This window comes from Aythya ferina (genome assembly GCF_964211825.1).
Source record: "Aythya ferina genome assembly, chromosome: 26".
NCBI lineage: Eukaryota > Metazoa > Chordata > Aves > Anseriformes > Anatidae > Aythya > Aythya ferina.
The window spans coordinates 4,017,932-4,035,115 of NC_140324.1; the positions used below are offsets into that span (position 1 = coordinate 4,017,932).

Sequence of the window (17,184 nt, forward strand, 5' to 3'; positions counted from 1 at the left end):
GGAGCACAGAGCACTCAGGCTACCTCTAGTGATCAGGATTTCCCAGCACTTCCTTGGATCCTCCATAGCATCAGACTTGCTGGAGCAGTTTTGCTCAACTTCATCAAGAGAGCCAGGGGTGATGGATTTAGGTTAACATCCCCTTGCTCCCTTCCCAGCTTTGGCAGCCTGGAGTCAGCTCACACTCTGCATACTTAATCTCTTACCTCATTTAAACCTGGGATGTTATGTATGTGGAGCATGGTCAAAGGTCAAAGAGCCACAAGGTGAGAAAAGGGCCAAGCTGCAGAACGAGAGCAAGCGTCCAAAGAGCACTTGCTGAAAATTACCAGTCCTAGTACTGCAGGGAGCAAAACGTGGAAGAAGGAGGAAGCCAGACATGCCCACCTGGAGGCCACCTTCCCTTTGCAGAGAGCCCAGAGGACATCTCTGGCCCAGCAGAGCAGTGGTCAGCAGAGCTCAACAGGGGGAGAACTGAGAAGATCTCAGCCCTGGATTTTGCTTACACTAATGCCATTCCTCACTCAGCAAAGGGCTTGGCACTCAGTTCTCTTGTTGCCTGATGTCACTTTGTATCCTGGAGGGCACAGGAATCCAGAGTGCCAGAGTCCAATTTTTCCCCTGTGAATTGAGAGCTCTGGAGAAGATAAACCACTCTTTAGTGCCCTGCCAAGCTCTGAGCTTCAGTTAAGGGGAAAAGAACACAGATGTCTGCACTTCTCATTGAATCTGATGGAGTTACACTTAAAAAATTGGTTTTTCCTGCTGGAAATGTGAGTGAAGAGAGGTGAGAAAGGATACTGCAATGCAACGTCCAGCTTCTTAAAGCCCATGGATAGGTAGCTTGCTGTGGTCACCGCCTGTTCCCATGCCTTGATGATATAAGTCCCTCTCCTGAACTTCATCTCCCTGCTGCCCTCCAAGGCACCAGCTCATATTAATCCTCTCTCTCCTTGCTGAGTCGCAAAGTTCTTAAAGGCCAGAGCTCCGTTTTCCTGCTCTTATAAAGTCCCCTGTGCACTTGTGGCCCCACGCAAATAAATACAGGGGAAGAAGCAGCAGCCTCTCATCCGCAGTGCTCCAAGGGCCACAGGGAGCCTGGGGTTCACCCGGAGCTTGCAGGAGTGCCCAGGCGAAGGTAAGTTGGCCTTGCCCTGCTCAGCTGCCTCCTTCTGCATCTGTGCCCCCTAATCCCTCATGCTGCTCCTCCCTGGACCCCAGCATCACCTTCGTGTCTCCACGTTTCTACTTGTCACAGCCCCGTGTTCCCCTTTTCTGTTGCCTCCCTGCACCTCTCAGCGCTGCGGCTCCGCTGACGGCCTCAGCTCGCCTCTGAGGCAAGACCAGGGAAGAAGAGAAAACAGAGAGGAAAGATTTCCCTTTAAGCAAGAAGATAACCAGCCCGGGCCTGGGAAAAGTTGTTGGTTTTGTCAGCGTTCAAGGAACTCTATCTGCTGAGACATGTAGGCTGCTATTGGAGGCAAAGAGCGGAGCTGGCTGGATTTTAACTTGCCACTGCCATCTGCGGGGCTGTTGTTGCTAGTAGCAAAGCCGGGCAGTCTCAGGAGGATACTGATCTCTGTTATGGTTATTATCCTCTTCCCCAAGGAAGTTTGCAGTCCCCTTTCCCTCCCTCAACCCTGTTGCTGGAGCGGTGTCAGCGTAGCTGCCGGGCAGAGTAGTGGCAGCAGGAGACAAGTGTAGCAAACACTATTTGACAGTGTGTTTTGGATGCATTTCAGGTGAAAACACACACACACAAAAAAAACAAGCACGTTTGATCCTGGCTGTACCTGCCTTCCATATTCATGTTCGTGTGCCTCCATGTCATTATGGGATTAAAGCATCATTAAGCACACAACAGAAGCCTTTGATAACCCTCTGTTCCGTGCTCCTCCTCGCCTTTCTTTTTTTTTTTTTTTGCATTTCTCCTACTCCATCTTCTTTCTTTTTTTTTCCCTTTTCCCTTTTTTTTTTTTAACCTAGCCTTTTTCCAACATCCCTTCTTTCTTCTCCCCAGTGGTTTCAGGGATGCTCTGGAGTAATAACTCCCAGAGATACGACGTGGCTGAAAGGAACTTATTCTGACTCTCCTTTACACCAGGGTGTATCAGGATTTATGTAGCAAACAGGGGGCAGCATCAGTGAGCAAATCTGTGCAGCTCTGCCCTGTTCCACGACAGCTCTGCTAATCTAGGATGTGCTGCAGCTGAGTTGGTGCAAAGAGGCTGGGGAATGCAAGCAGGTCCCCGGCAGCAGGTCTGGTGTAAATGCAGGAGTTACTCCACTAGCTTCAGGGAAGCTGCTTCAGATTTACACCGGAGTAGCAGTGATCAGTATCTGGTGTTGAAGATCTACTTTGCAACCTCCTGACTGAGAGCTGCAGAGTTTCAAGCCGCAGCTGTAGAACGCTCGTAGTATTTTTAATAAGGGTGCTGAGACCAATCTACTCCTGTATGGGAAACGTGACAGCAATTTAGATTGAAAGCTTCTGTTTTCCAGACAGACACTCACCCAGTTAGTGCAAACAAAAAGGCACTTGTAACTCCAGTCCTTTAATCTTACTCTTTGCTTCATGATAGATAAGGCGTCTTGACATCAAATTGCACTAATATGGTCCTCTGAAGATTAGCAGTGTGGACAATGCTTGTCGCCTGGCTTTCCCTGATAGGGTTTCTGAGGGTAGCAAGGTCTGGTGGTCAAAGCAGGGATGCTGGTATGGAGAATGGACTGGCCTCCTAGGCTCCCTGCCTCTGACTTCTAGGCTGCCGGTGTCTGACCTTGCCTCTTGGTTTTTGCAGTTGTAAAATGGGCATAATAGATCGTAATTAATTGCCTTGAGGGGAGCTCGTTGAGGGATGGCTAATGATTATTGGCTTGAAAATTACAGAGGAGAGAGGGGAAGAAACAGAAGGAAGATTTCACAATGAGTGTGGGATGCAGGAGCTGCTTCTCTAGAGAACTCAAAGCCTTTTCCTACAGATGGTCTCATTCCTCTCATCTGAACGAAGGGGCAAAAAAATACAAGGGCAAGTGATTTGCCCAAGGTTATTTGAGAAACCCAGGAATGAACCCAGGTGTTGCAGGTGCTGCCAGCCTGCTGTGATCAGCACATTGTGCTGCTCACAGCCAGGCTGTATGAAGCCCACCAACACCCCACCACATGTATCAGTTCCCTGTCCATGCACTGGGCAGGCACAGGGGTCACTGGCAGACCCCACAGCGACATTTGAGGGGAAAGCAGTGGCTACACAGAGGCTCTACTTCAATGAAGCCAGTGTAAGGCCAAAGAATGTAGGGCCTGTGCTCATTTGTGCTCCCAGTTGCCTCCCAAGTAAATCCAGAGCAGCCTCTGGGCAGGGGCACAGACTTGCTGGGTTAGATGTGAGAATACCAGAGCCTGGACCCGCTGTGTTTTGTTTTTTTTTTTTCTTTTTTCAGTTACGAAGCAGATTGCAGGCAGCTTTTCTGAAGTGTTTGAGGGAGGTGGTGTCAGGCAGCAGCCTGCAGCACCCAAAAGATGCTGCCAGCCCCTCTCCTCCCAGCTACACAACAGAGCTCGTTTTACAGGCACTTGCAGCTTACTGTGACTCCTCCTGAGTGCTACCGAGTCCAGTCCCCGATGCACAGCTCCCAGGCTGAGCTTCTTCCACCCTCCTAAGGACACTGTCAAGGACCACAGGCATAAAACCAGCCCAAAGCCCATCCTGATCTCCCACAAGTCTGTAGATGAGCCCCTGCTGAGCCCAGACCTGGGCTTTGCTTTGCTTGGTCACCCAGAGCACTCGGATTTCTGGGCTCAGCCCTGCATGGGACAAGTTCCTCCATCCCATGGCTCACATCCACCCTTCCGAGAGGCTTCGCCGCTTCAATGGAGGTGGGAGGTAGGCCAGAACACAGCCTGAGCGAAGGGGAGGTGAGGATGTGGCCCTGACACGAGAAAGGTGACAGCCACTGCCCTGCCTGACGGAGGAGACGGAGGCATCAGAGCAATGTCAGCCCAGCAGGGAGCTCCCGGCAGCCTCTCTGAGATCAAACTGCAGACGGCTGGATGAAACGGACAGGGGGAAAGAAAAAAGGAGGAAGACGCCTCGAGTCGATTACACCAAGAGAAACGCCGCGTGAGGTGAAGGAACCTCACAGCGGAGCCAGAGCAAAACATGCAGCTGGAGTTGGGGAGCAGATTAGAGCCGTGTGTCTGGGAGTAGCAACTGGCCCTGTGTGAGCAGCCACAAGCCAAACCACGGAGGGGCCAGGCCAGGCCAGGAGAGGCCACAAGGGCTGTGCTGGGGGATGTTCCTTCCCGAAAGGCCCCTGCTGGGGCTCCCCCCGAAGAGGTCTTGCTCCCCCAGCTCTTGATGGATGGAGACAGCCATGGAGAGACACTGAGGACTCCATACAGCAGCAAAAACAGATAAAACACCCCTGAAGTGAGGGATCCATCTACACGCTGCAGACACTGCGACCTCAGAGGTGCCATTTTGTGACTGACGTTGTCCTGAAAGTTGGCCAGGGATTAATTCTTTGCCCGGAAGATGGAGGCACGCCGCCGGTTGGGGCTATTGTACCCAAATCCACGTTTGTGCATGAGGGAGGGCAGACTGGAGCCAGGCCCTGCTTGCCCCTCGCTCCTGGGCTCCTGCCCTGGCTGCTGGCTCCCAGGGAGGGGAGCAGCCCCGTCCCTGCCCGCAGGGACCGGTCCGTGGGCACGCAGCTCTTGCCAGGCATGCGGTACCAAAGGATTCCTGCACTAGCACGAGCCTTTTGTTGTTGTTTCAAAGGCTTTGAAATGCATGTTTTGTTCTTCCTTGTTCTGACATGACAAAGGACTATTTTAATAGCTGGGTATTAAATGTATTCAGGGGGAGAAAATGAAGAACTGCCTTAGCCTGCAGTTCTCAGGGAGCCTGTCGGTTATCAATAGCCTGTTTCCACCAGAGTTCAGCAGGAGATGGCATCAGCCTCACCAGGGTCAGTGCTGGAGTACTCCCCAGTCTGTATTCCCTGGGTGCCGATGTTCAGCCTCAAAATGGGACATACAACAGTGCAAAGCGCCGGTGCCTGCCTCCTGTCCCTCCCCTCCTGCTGTGTCCATGACAGCCTGGAGATCTCTGACTTAGGGCACTTCCTTTTCAATTTTTTTTTCAGGCCAACATAAACACAGCTCTCCAGCTCCTGGCATGGACACCTCGTGCCAGGCTGCGAGGCAAACCAAGCCAACGACACCAGACTGGCCCCGAGGAAGGTGTTTCTCCAGCACTTTGCCTTGGCTGCAGCTCAGCTCTGTCCTGTGCTGGGACTGCCCACACCTGATGGAGCCGGCTGGAGGATCGCAGGGGCAGGGAGAGGCGTTGCAGCGGAGCAAGGCAAGGGACCAAGAGAGGGACTCAGTCCGTGAAACTTGACAGCTCTGCATCGAGCTCTGGCCACAGCACAGGGCCACAGAGGGGGAACGAGGCTCATCAAATTGAGCCTGGGAAGGCTTCCAAAACCTTGTCTTCGTGAGGCAACAGTGTGCAGGTTTGCATAAATATCTCTGAAATTCATCAAACAGCTCAAATGAAATACACTGGGGAAGGAACTTCTTCTGCATTTAAATCCGCACACGGTTGCTCCCCTGTCTTTGAAATCCAGCGATGCCCGCCCCTCCATCAGCCTAGGAGCAAGGTACATTCCAGATGGTTCCCCCATCCTAAAAAACTGCACTGCACAGCCGATTAAATTCTGCTTGTTGTAATTAAGCCCGACACAATTAGCTGTCAAGCAGGGCACTCATCTGTTTTATGTTGCAATCTCTTCAACAGGCGAGGCTGCTAGACAAGATTGTCACTTTTCGAAAAGATTTTCATTAGTTACCCTGGGCTCTGTGTCAGACTATGAAATATAAAAATGTGCTCTGTAGCCAAGTCAGGGAAATTCTCATTTAATGTTCCACACAGTATTATGAAAGTAATGTACTCTGAAAATGAATGCATTTTGGAACATTTCGGAAGAAATGTAATTTGTCTGCTAAGTAATAACTGCATGTTCATGAATTTACTGATTTTTTTTCAATATGCCTTTCGTAAAGTTGGGAAGACTTTTTCTGACCTAAAATGAAAAGAAGAGAAACTGTTGATTTTAATGTTACTCCTTCCTCCCTCCTTTTCTCCCTCCCTCTTTCTTTTATTCTTTCTTTTCCATCACTTCCAGGCACTTCCAGTGTAAAACCCAGGCACTGTCCCATGAAAGCAGAAGCTTGGCAGAAAAGAAATGTGCAGCTCAAAACAGAAAATAACTGAGGTCGGTGAGGAACACGGGAACTCCATCTTCCTGTGCCTTTAAGAACAGAGAGCCCGAAATCCCCTGTTGCTCCTCACAGTTCAACAACCAGCATCTGTCAGTGGCGATGCAATTACAGTTCCCCTGCTTTGGTGGGACTGTGAATTTTCTGCATTTCTAACGTCAGAGGCTAAGTGGGGTCAAACAGACAGAGTGACAGTGCTTCTTGCCACCAAAATTCAGATTCAGTCAGAGAAAATAACAAAGCATTCAGGCTGGCACAGCCTTCTCTTCCCCTTATAAATAGATGCTGGGCTCTGGGACAAATGCTGGAACACGCTGAGGTGCACGGAGGGAAGAGATATCCCTTTGGCTCCGGTGCTGAGGCTGGGTTCAGACCTGAGGGCCTAAATTAGAGGTTATTTAAGTTGCCCAGTCAAGGAGATGGGAGGCAGTGCCACTGAAATGCTGGCTGAGCTTTCCATCAGAAGAGAGATGGCTCACCCAGAGAGTTACTTGTGTTTTCTGGGCAGGAACCTGGTAGGGGCTGAGAGAAAAATGAAAACCAGGATTATTAATGGGAACAGATTGGGAAAAATAAAAAAGGAAAGTAGGTGAGGAATGACCACAGGTGAGGAATGACGATGAGAACTGGGACTGCAGTCCCAGCTGGGATGAGTGAGCTCAGCAAGCTTCTGCCATCGCTTAAGATGTGATTTTGATAGTTGCAGGATGACGTGGTCCAGACCTGGGTGAGCCAGCACAGCTGAGGCAGTGATGTCACTGCATCCCTCTGAGCTGTGCTTGGAAGTGATTCTCCTCCAATCTGTCATTACCCCCCAGATTGTGTACTTACAGCCCTTGAACAGGAGCAAGTTAAGAGTGGCATATATTACTGTCTTCCTATGTCTGTACAAATTTGGGTTGTCAGTTTATACACCGAGATGAAATATAGTTTGCAGATCATAAGAAGTTATGTGCTGAAGTTTGAACCCCACTGTGCCGAGCATTACCCAGCTTTGTTTGCTGCCTGTTACTGGCCATTAACTCCCCAGGCAGGCTCTCTTAGCCAGAATTCAAGTGGCTTTAATCAGGCTTCGTTTACCCTCCTTGGGAAGGAATAAAGTTCATTCAAATTAAGACCGCTTTATTTCCATGTAGAAGCACCCCCCACGTGAGGTTCAGCTTGTTTTAAAGATTTATCTTTTATGGCACACCTTTTCCTCACTCAGATTTCCTTCGCAGAGTCCTTCCCTTGAACAAACTCCCGTTTTCCCAGGAGCACTTCTGGAAGTCGTCGCATTCGTGCCCTGGGTGTCTGCCCAGGGCTGGGAGCTTGGGGCTGGAGTGGCGCCCGGTCCATTAGCATTCAGCTGCAGGAGGAAGGGGAGGAAAAACTCCGCAGAAGCCTGAGACTGAGAGCAAATAAAAGCAGAGCGGGTGAGCAGGAAAACATTGTCTCTTAATTGAGCCGGGGGAGAAGAAGGAGTGGTGGTGATTACAAGGCCTGCAGATCTTTGTTTACAAGAGCTGCCTTCCTGCGATCTGTCACCATCGGCCAGGAGCATCCAGGCTACCCTTGAGAGAGCATCGTGCAGGGGGGAACTGAACCAGAGCAGCTGTAGCAGAGCGTGTGGGGTGCACGTCTGCGTAGGCACTGCTTCAGTGCTCTTCCCTGCAGCTGCAAGCATCTTTGGTCCAAACTGCAGAAAGAGAGGGCTTTTGCTCTGTGGCATGTTCCCTTGCTTCAGCCAGGGGCAGAATCACCATGAAGCAGTGTAGGATGTGAGCAGGGCTTGCTCACATAGCCCACATGCTGGTTGTAAAGATGCTTACATACACCGTGCTGTGCATGGACAGGGCAAGAAAATGTGGAGTCAATTTGTTCATCACAATAACAACCTGCATAAGCAGAGTAAGTCTAATGTGTCTGGGACGGTAGAGACCCAGGGTGTCAGTGCCGGAGAGCTCAGCTGCACATGCACAGGGACCATTTCACCAGGTCTCTGGACATCTGCTCTCCACCCTGAGCTCCAGCTCCAGCCCAGCTGCCGGGGGCTTCAACATCCCAGACAAATGGCTCACATCTTTTTTTTTACGCTGGGATGAAGTGCCTGGGCAGAAAGAGAAGGTCTGTGCAGGAGACACAGATGTGTGGCAGCTCTGCTCTGAGTCCTCCAGCCATCTCCTGAGCAGGCAGCCATCAGCCTGGCGATGCTGCCCTGAATTTTTGCCTTGTTTCCCCCTCAAGCTGCTCACTCTGCGTGGGGCTCGGCTGACGCTGGCACCCGGCGTGCTGCTGGCTTTGCTGCTGCAGGTGGCCAGCACGTAGCGGGGATGTGCTAGCAGGGACTCTTGGCTTGCTGCGACGTGCTGCTTTATTGCAAATAGCTTTGGCCATAGCTGCTGTGATAACAATAAAAAACAACCCCCCCAAAATCCCTTCCTGCTCTATCCCTTTGGCTGGATCCACTGCTGGCAGAGGCTTTGCCAGCACCAGGTGCAAGGGGCTGCTCAGGGGGTGCAATGAAACCCAGCTCTGATTTTTTGGTATGTCCATTTAACCGTTTCCTCACTCCATGTGGGACTCCCTCCCACTGACAAATATTAATTAATTAAAATTATTAATTTAAAAAAATAAAGTTTTGTGAGTGTTTTAATGCTGGGATATGAGTCAGGAAGAAATCACTAAAAGAAAAAAGTCTCCAGGTGTTGGAATAAAGGTCCAAGTGCCTCCCTTCTCCCACCTTCTCCCCACGCCACCGCTGCTAGCCATGGGCTGTCCTACACGGGCTGCCGTGTTCTGATTTTAGTTTACCTTTGGTTTGGGACATCACTTGAGCAGAGGCCTCAGCATTTACCCCCATGGTTGAATTGAAGCAGTCTTTAAGGAGACTCACAGCCCTTTTGCTGTTTCCTCAGCATCTCTCTGATGAGGGCCAAAGAGCCCTGCCAGTCCCAACTGGATTATCACGCGGGGCCAGCATCCTCCACACACTGCACATCTCAGCGCTGGTCACAGCTTCCTCGTTCCTTCATTCTGAGTCTCCCTTAGGTTTCATCGAAACCCCACATGGGTGAAGGTTTTACCACAGTGACCTCCTACACATCACAAACCACTAAGTATCGCCCCAGTTCTCCGAAAAGAGCCTGAAGGGATGCAAGATGTTCGGCTCAGGTAAGCAAATTTAAACACGTAACTCCGTCTGACAGTTTCAATTATTATTCTTCTAACTGCACTACAAGAGAGGGAAAAAAAAGATTTATCACAAAAGATTATTTTGGGGGAAGGGGGAGGAGGACGGGGGAACTCTAGAATGTTTTATTTATGGGAATACTGCAAATTACCTTAATAAATTCCTTTACTAAGCTGTGTCAGCTACTAAAACATTGTTCTTTGTGGGTGAATAACTTTTAATTTGAGTGTTCTAGTATTCAGCAGAGTGAGGTAATGGATTAGCAATTGCCTGTATTGTAAATGTCATCTTGGCATAATTAGGGTGATTATTGTTAACCAGTGGAGTTTAGTATTTATCTGTCACTGGGTGAGAGAATATAACAAAGCCCCAATTAGTTATAAATGGTAGTGGGTGGTGGGAATGGAACACAGCCTCTGAAATGCTATTTTTGTTTTAAATTTGTTTCAGTGTTTATTTGGTTTTAACATCAGCATTAATGTGATCTCCCCCTGACAGGAGGGCTTGCAAATCACATGCGCGTGTAGACGCCTTGGGTGTGAGGCCAGGAATTACAGTGGAGAAGGCATGAGCAGCACTCTGATTTCCTGCACAAAGCATGGATTTTCTCGGTGCCAGATGGAAATACGGATGATCCATGAGTCTGTCCAGTGTTGCAGGCCCAGGAAAGCAGAAAGAGGAGTAAGAAGAGCTTTTTCAATCAACTCCATCCTAATTTCTCCTTTCCTGATGACACTCTCTATTTGCCTTTTGCCCTAGGAGTTGCATTTGTCCTTCAGGTGGGTCAAGCGAATGTCTGATCCATGATAACAGTCCCTTCCTGAAAAATGTGAGCAGAGAAGCAGGAGAAGTTTACATTGGTAAAACAGGGATGCTGGAGTCCTGGAAGTTAGTAAACATGACTCCAATTCACATCCATCTATGTTTGTACAGACATTTGCACCCACTGAAGGCAGGGCAGTTTAGGTGGCCTTTCCAAATCCAACCCTCAAAGCAGCAACAGTCTGGAGACACCTGACTGGGCTGAACTTGCTGTGTAATCGTCTCTGACGGACACCTGCACACCCAGGCTCGGTGCCAACATTGAGTTTTAGGTCTTAATTCCCACTTAGGCTTCTCACTGCTCATTCATTGCCAACAGCACCCTGCTTCTGATGGACAAATGGAAACTTTGGAACAAGGGAAGGGATGCAAAGCCATATTACAAGCAGATGTAGAGCAGTATCCCCATTGGGAACTTCATCTCCTTTTCCCCCAGGGCAGTCACCATCTAGCTCAAGGCACCAGGGTTAATGTCCTTTGCAAATACTTATCTGGTCTAATAGAACCAGGGATATTGCTATCACTCACGGAGATTTCAAATCCTTCCTCTTAATCCTGACAAGCTCTTGCCCTTAATAACTTCAGTGGGATTCTTGCCAGAGCAAAGACTGTCAAGTCAGATTCTCAAATGAAATGAAAAGAAAAGCAGGAAGGGAAGTTCAAGGTGAGGGTTTTTTCCATGGTGCTTTTTCTGGATGTTCATAGCTGGACACTCTGGTTTTTTTCCCTTCTGATTATCTAAATGATGGATGAGTCAAATGTCCTGAGAAATATTTCCAGATCCAGACACAAGTGACATACGATGAACTGAGCAAAGCCGCCAGGGGCTGAGAAAAGACAGAGAAAGGAAACTTAGATTGCTGCTGGAAGACTTAGTAGGAAGACAGAGGTTTCAGAGGGAAGCAGGGATCATGTAATGTATGAAGCTTATACATAGTTTATACATTTTTCATTAGTGAATATTTAAGTATATTGTAACAATCAGTTGTTGTAAGTTATCTTAGACAACAGGTTGCTTGTGACTGCAGTAAGGTGGGAGCTCTTTAAATTCTTCAGAAACCTCTTGCTGTGCTCAGTCTCTTGCAACACAGATTATCTGATCTTTCATTAAAAATGAGAGGAACATTTCTATACTCCATCTATAGCAGAAAACCTAGAAAACCTGAAGCTGAGAGACACAAGTAATGCACCAGTTCCCATTTTAAGACATTCTCTGATTGCAGGAGACGTCCTTACTCTAGGGATGGAAGAGGCTAGATCGATGGTTTGCGGTGTTTAAGGCAAGTGATGCTGATAAGCGATGAGCTCTTGTCAGGATATGAGCCACGGGAGGCAATGAACATCAAGAACAGAAAATTTGAGCTGCTCTTAGGAAGAATTGGCCTTTTCCTGCAGCCTTTTCAAGGTGCCATGGTATCCCTCCAGGCACCAGCTCGGAAACAGGACAGATCTTTCTTTGCTTAGCTCAGCTGTGTTCATCCCTGCACCATATGAAGCTTGGTGAGCTAATACCCCCTGGAGATCTGGTATCCCTCCAGGCCCAACCTAACCCTGAACCATTTCTTTTCTCCCAGTGTGCAGAGACTCACCTTGTCACCCACGGAAGGAACTAATGTCACCACCTGAAGACCTACAACATGTCTGGGAGGATCCGTGGGACTGTGGCCACAGCAGAGCATGACTGCAGCAGCAAGGGCTTGCCAAGAAAAACAGAGTTTGACCTGTTTTTTTTGGAGTGGGCGGAACCTGGATTTACTTTCCACAAGACTGCACAGGTACTGCTTCCATTGTAAACTTCATAAAGCTAGTAAATACTCACTAAACCTAACTTAGATTCTGATTATACCTGAAACTAGCCCATAAATCCTATGTTGTGTTTTTGTTTTTCTTTTTGGTTTGGGCTGGGTTGTTCTTTTTTTTTGCCAAGGCAGCCAAAATTTTGCTGTTACTTGTTTAGATGCATCTGGGAGCTGAAGAATTTGCAACAATTTGCCAGCACAAATATTTTTCAAAAAAGCATTTCCCCTCTTTCCCTGTAAATATTCTGCCTCTGGCCTTTGTGGGAAAAAGATGTTTTGGACAAAGTAGGAAAAAATAAAAATCTATAAACATTTTATAGAACTCATCAAATACAATTTTAGTTTAGTTTTACAGAGAAGTAGGACTTTCTTTTCTCTTCAGCACCTGCGGGAAGGTCAATATTACTTCCATAAAACATTCAGCAGCAAGGTTTTTTACATAGATATGTCCGCTTTCCATGGAAAGTCAATAGATACACTCAAAGCAATTCCTGAACAGAATGGGAGGGATCAAAGGGGACTTTTGAAAGGCTGAGCTCACTTGTATGAACTAAAGTAGAGTCTAATTCCTTAAAGGCTTGATCCAACCCCCACTGAGAGATATGAAATTGCTTCAACAGAAACAGGACCTGACCTTAACTGAGAGACAAGTCAGGAGACCTGCAGCAGCCCCAGCTGCTTGACACAGGCACAGACACGCCAGCAGCCACCTCCTCACCCTGCCTCAGTTTGAATTGCAGTCAGTCCTTGGGAGAAAATAGAAATTTGTCATAATGAACAGAGCAGGAGGCTTGGCTCGGTAGCATCATTTAATGCCTGATAATCCCTCATCCCAATTTGCTTCAGTCTATTAGACATCCCTGGGAACAGGTGTGATGGAAATACCATGGAAACATGAGACAAGTGGAGCCATCAGTTCGCAGCCTCTCCATCAATGGATTCATCCCAGAGATAAGAGCCCATTGCATGGGCACCTCCTTTTCCTCTTCCCAGTTTCATGTCAAGAGCCCAAAGACATCCCCAAGCTGTAGCCAAGAGGGGCACTTCTTCACCAGGACTGGAGGGGAAATCAAGCCAGCCACACATCCACCACTGTCAGCACTGACATTCCTCCCAAAGTAAGAGCAGAAATCCCAACATGGGCAGAAAGGGACGGATTAAATTGGCTGAGCTAAGCTGCTTCCATCTGGAGACACCCGATGGGGTGTTGCTTCCCTCTCCTCAGCCCTTACGCTTCAGCACTGCCGCTTGGCTCAGATAATTTACTTTTAATAGTCTTGTTACAAATGAGATTGCAAAGGAAGCACGTGACTCAGAACAGGGAATTCTGAGTCACATTCTCATTTCCCCCTCGTGCCTCCTAGGCCTCTAATAAACTACAAAGAGACATTAAGACAACACTGAGAACTCTTTATCTGCTGAGACTGGGGAACTGGAACAGTGAGCAGGCAATAATGGATTCCGTGTATTTGCAACACGTCCCCACGGCAGCAGCCAAACAAGGGAGACGGGAAGTTCGGGTGCTCAGGACATGGACTGCCCGGATCAGGTGGCCAGCTGTGGATAGAGAGCAGGCAGGCAGTGTCTGAGGTTGGCTGAACACACCTTTCTAGCCAGTCCCCCTGGAGGCATTCAGCCCATGCCTTATTCCCTAGGAAAGCCAGGGGGAATTAGGTAGCTGTCATGTGCTTTGAGACGTCTTTTACATCACCCCCCAGCACGTACTGTATCGCTTGGGCCAGGATAAATCACAGGTGTTAGCAGCAGCATGTAAATGGGAAGGGAAAAGGGGCCACATCCTACCTCTGCCTGCAGCATCTCTGACTGTAACACCAGTTCTGCAGACATCTGCAGGTAAAGGGAAAATCAGGCCTAGGGAATCAACAGACAAATGTCCCCCCAAGGCAAAGAAATCAATGCAAAAACCAAGTAGAGGTTAAAAACACATACGCAAAACTAATTACAGAAAGAGAACTGAGCCTGGGGTGGATGAGAGCCCTTGATAAAGGAAATGGCTCCACCAGGTAAACAGAGCAGTTGGCCTCAATGGCTTGGGTTATTTATTTTATTTTTTCTCTTTCTTCATGTAGGTCAGATGTCTTCCCAAGGGGGTTTCTCTTAAACTCCCTCTTAGGATCTCAATTACACACTCAACACAGATTAACAACAACAACAGATAATAGAACAGTTAGAGCAAAAGAAACCTCAGAGGAAAACACAGTGCACTTAGACCAGAACAAATAGCAAAGGGTTCATGGGGAAGGAAAATCAATGTGGCTGATATTTATTATGGTCTTTATGGAGGGAGATGGTACTCAACCAGAGCCCGTTTAGAGTTCTGTTCCGCTTGGGTTTTGCCATAAACAAAAATAATGGGTCCAGTCCTTCATTACAGTTTTGTGCCCTGCACATTTTAATTAGGGTTAGGAAAATAGAGAGAGAAAAGAAAAGCCAGAAAAAAGAGAAAGGAGAGAGATGAAAAAAATCTCCAGCTAATTCATAATTTAGTATCTGATCTGCTCAGGCTTCTGCTGGATCTTCCAAAAGCAACATTCCCTTTCATTTGGATTGAGTAGTTGCTGTTCAAACGTCCTTTTGATGCCATGAATGAAGAGAAAACAAACAACCATGAATAGGGAGGGAAAGAGAAAAAAAAAAAAAGAGAAAAAAAAAAAAAGAGGGCAAATAATTCAGTATGTGTAGCATCTAACACACTTCAACATCCCACACGGGGAGGCAAAGCCCAATGGTGGTGACTGTAAATCAGCACAAGTGGGAACACACTAGAAAAAGAAAGGACAGAGGAGTAACATGTTATGAGTAATGAAATCCGTGCTTTCACCTCTTTGCCTCCCAGCACACACACACTACAGAGTGAGGAATGTTCCTTTGCATTTGCACTCACATTAGATTGTAGGGCCATGTGCTTGTAGGGCCAGAACCACGATCTCCATGAGGCCATGGTGTGGGGTACCAGAGTATGTGCCATTGGTGGCAGGTGGGAAGCAGCTTCTGACTCACTCTGCCCAATGCTGAATTGCATGCAAGCAAAGTCAAAAATACGTGTGTGTGCTTGTGTACAGGTATCTGCAGTGATCGATAAAATGCGTTCTCCCTGCTTGATCCAGCCTGTTACATGACTGACTGTGCTTGGACATGGTGGAGATTGGTAGCGCTGAGATCGGACTCCTATCGAGGAATTTGAAATCAGATTTGAGGTGAATCCTGCTCCAAGTATACCTTAAAATCAAATTATTTTAGTTGTGGAGGGAGGGGGAAGAGAAATAGAGTAGGTGAAATAATAGCTACTGTCTAACTAAGATAAGCCAGACAAGACAAAATATTAATTCTGATTTTGTTAGCACACCAAACAGAGAGAACTGTAATTCCATCTACCTGTCTAAATCAGGGAAAATTACTGTCACCAATGGTGCATAATTCAGGGATGATAAATCATTAAAAGTAGGTAGAAAAGGTAACATCCCATTATTTGATGCTATTGATGATAAGCCTGCCAGAGAAAGGGAGATCCTCTGAGTTAGCGGCTCACGTTTCTTTGCAAATAGAGATGTAGTGATCTCCCTGAAAGTTCATGAGTCTTGCTGATAACAGAGAATATTTCCAACACAAACAGCCTGCTGACGTGCCATATTTCCCCGTTGTCCTTGCACAGACCCAACACAAGACTGAATCAAGCTCGCAGCTATCTCCACTTGCACCAAAGGTAGGTTGGGATGCCTTAGACCTGGAGCAGAGCCCTGCCTTGCTGTGCCCTGTCTTTCCCTAGTTCTACCAGTGATTTGCTGTGTCATCTTGAGCAATCACTAAGACTCGATGTGTCCCCTTTCATATCAGCTGGCTCATACACAGGTGCCTCATTAACCTCATTAACTAATGAGCCAAACTGATCACACAGGTCTGTTGATGAGACTCGCTTTGCATCTTGGAGTGCAAGTATTTCTCCATTAGCCCGCAGTAGTCTGTCCAGCATGATCAGAGGTCTTTTTCTGATATTTGCCACCACAGCAGGGGTACAAGGATATTGAACTGAGCTCAGGGCTTAGAAAACAGAGGTGTTGCAGATGAAACACAAGGTCACATGAGGACTGGGCGGAAACTATTCCCTGCTCTTTGAAATTAGTGCATTTCTGAAGGAGGGCACTGACAGTTCATGGAGCATCTGTGGTTTGTTGTTTTCCCCACTGCTCCAATCACTTTGGGCTATTCTGGACGAGTGGGGCCTTAATCATCCAAAGACAGGAAAAAAATGTCCTGGTTTGGGGAAGTAGGGAAGCCTGTGGCTCAAGCTGTGTCTCTGCAGGAACTGGGGAAAGCTACAGTTTTCTGCAGCCACCTGGAGCTTAATTGCCACTTAAAGGAATTATCTCCAGCCTTTATTCCTAAGAAAAACAAGTATTAGTACAGAGGAGAGAGATTGATAAGAAAACAGGTTGGAAATTGCTTTGTAGACCTGCTTCCCCTCCTTTTCCCATGTTCAAACTGAAAAAGATGAGAAACAAAATGCTGTTAGCAGGGACTGGGAAGAGAAGAGATGCTGGGCAGAGCATGAGCCTCCAGAAGGAACAGGAAAGAGCAAGACCCATCCAAGCTTGCCCTGGTCATACATTCCTTCCCCAGGCACCTGAAATTGGTCACTGACAAACATTTCTGATGGACTTGGTCCTACATCTCACCAGGGACACCCTTCTCACGTCATCTCCCAGGGTAGTTTCTTGCTTCTTTTGACGTTATCATAATCAGTGCTTTTAGGAATTTCACCCAGAATTTTATAGATTTCACTCAGAATCTGTCAGGAAGGCTATTTCTTTTCTCCTTTAAAGAAAAAAGGAAGCTCTCTTCTCTTTCATATACACCAGGAATAACTCCTGGCTGAAATGAACTACTTGCTGTGGGAGAAAGGCACTGTGCTGACAGGCTTGAAAACTGACAACTTACTATTAAACTACAAAAAAGTCACTTCCCCAGTGATGGTGAAGGCTTAGCAGCAGGAGACTCTTCTCTTCCAGAATCCTTTTGCTGTAGTAAAAGCTTCAGAGCAAGTTGCAAGAAACCAGAAATGGGCAGATCTAGCCTAATGTACCCAG

The 17,184-nt window shown here is 47.6% G+C and overlaps 1 long non-coding RNA gene across 1 annotated transcript; it reads left to right on the top strand.

Annotated features, from left to right (window-relative positions):
* The first annotated feature begins 9,144 nt into the window (after nt 1-9,144).
* Nucleotides 9,145-12,049, top strand: LOC311423880. The gene is made up of 3 exons (XR_014685920.1): nt 9,145-9,439; nt 9,957-10,139; nt 11,855-12,049. It is a non-coding gene; the product is annotated as an uncharacterized lncRNA (long non-coding RNA).
* Nucleotides 12,050-17,184: the final 5,135 nt, after the last annotated feature.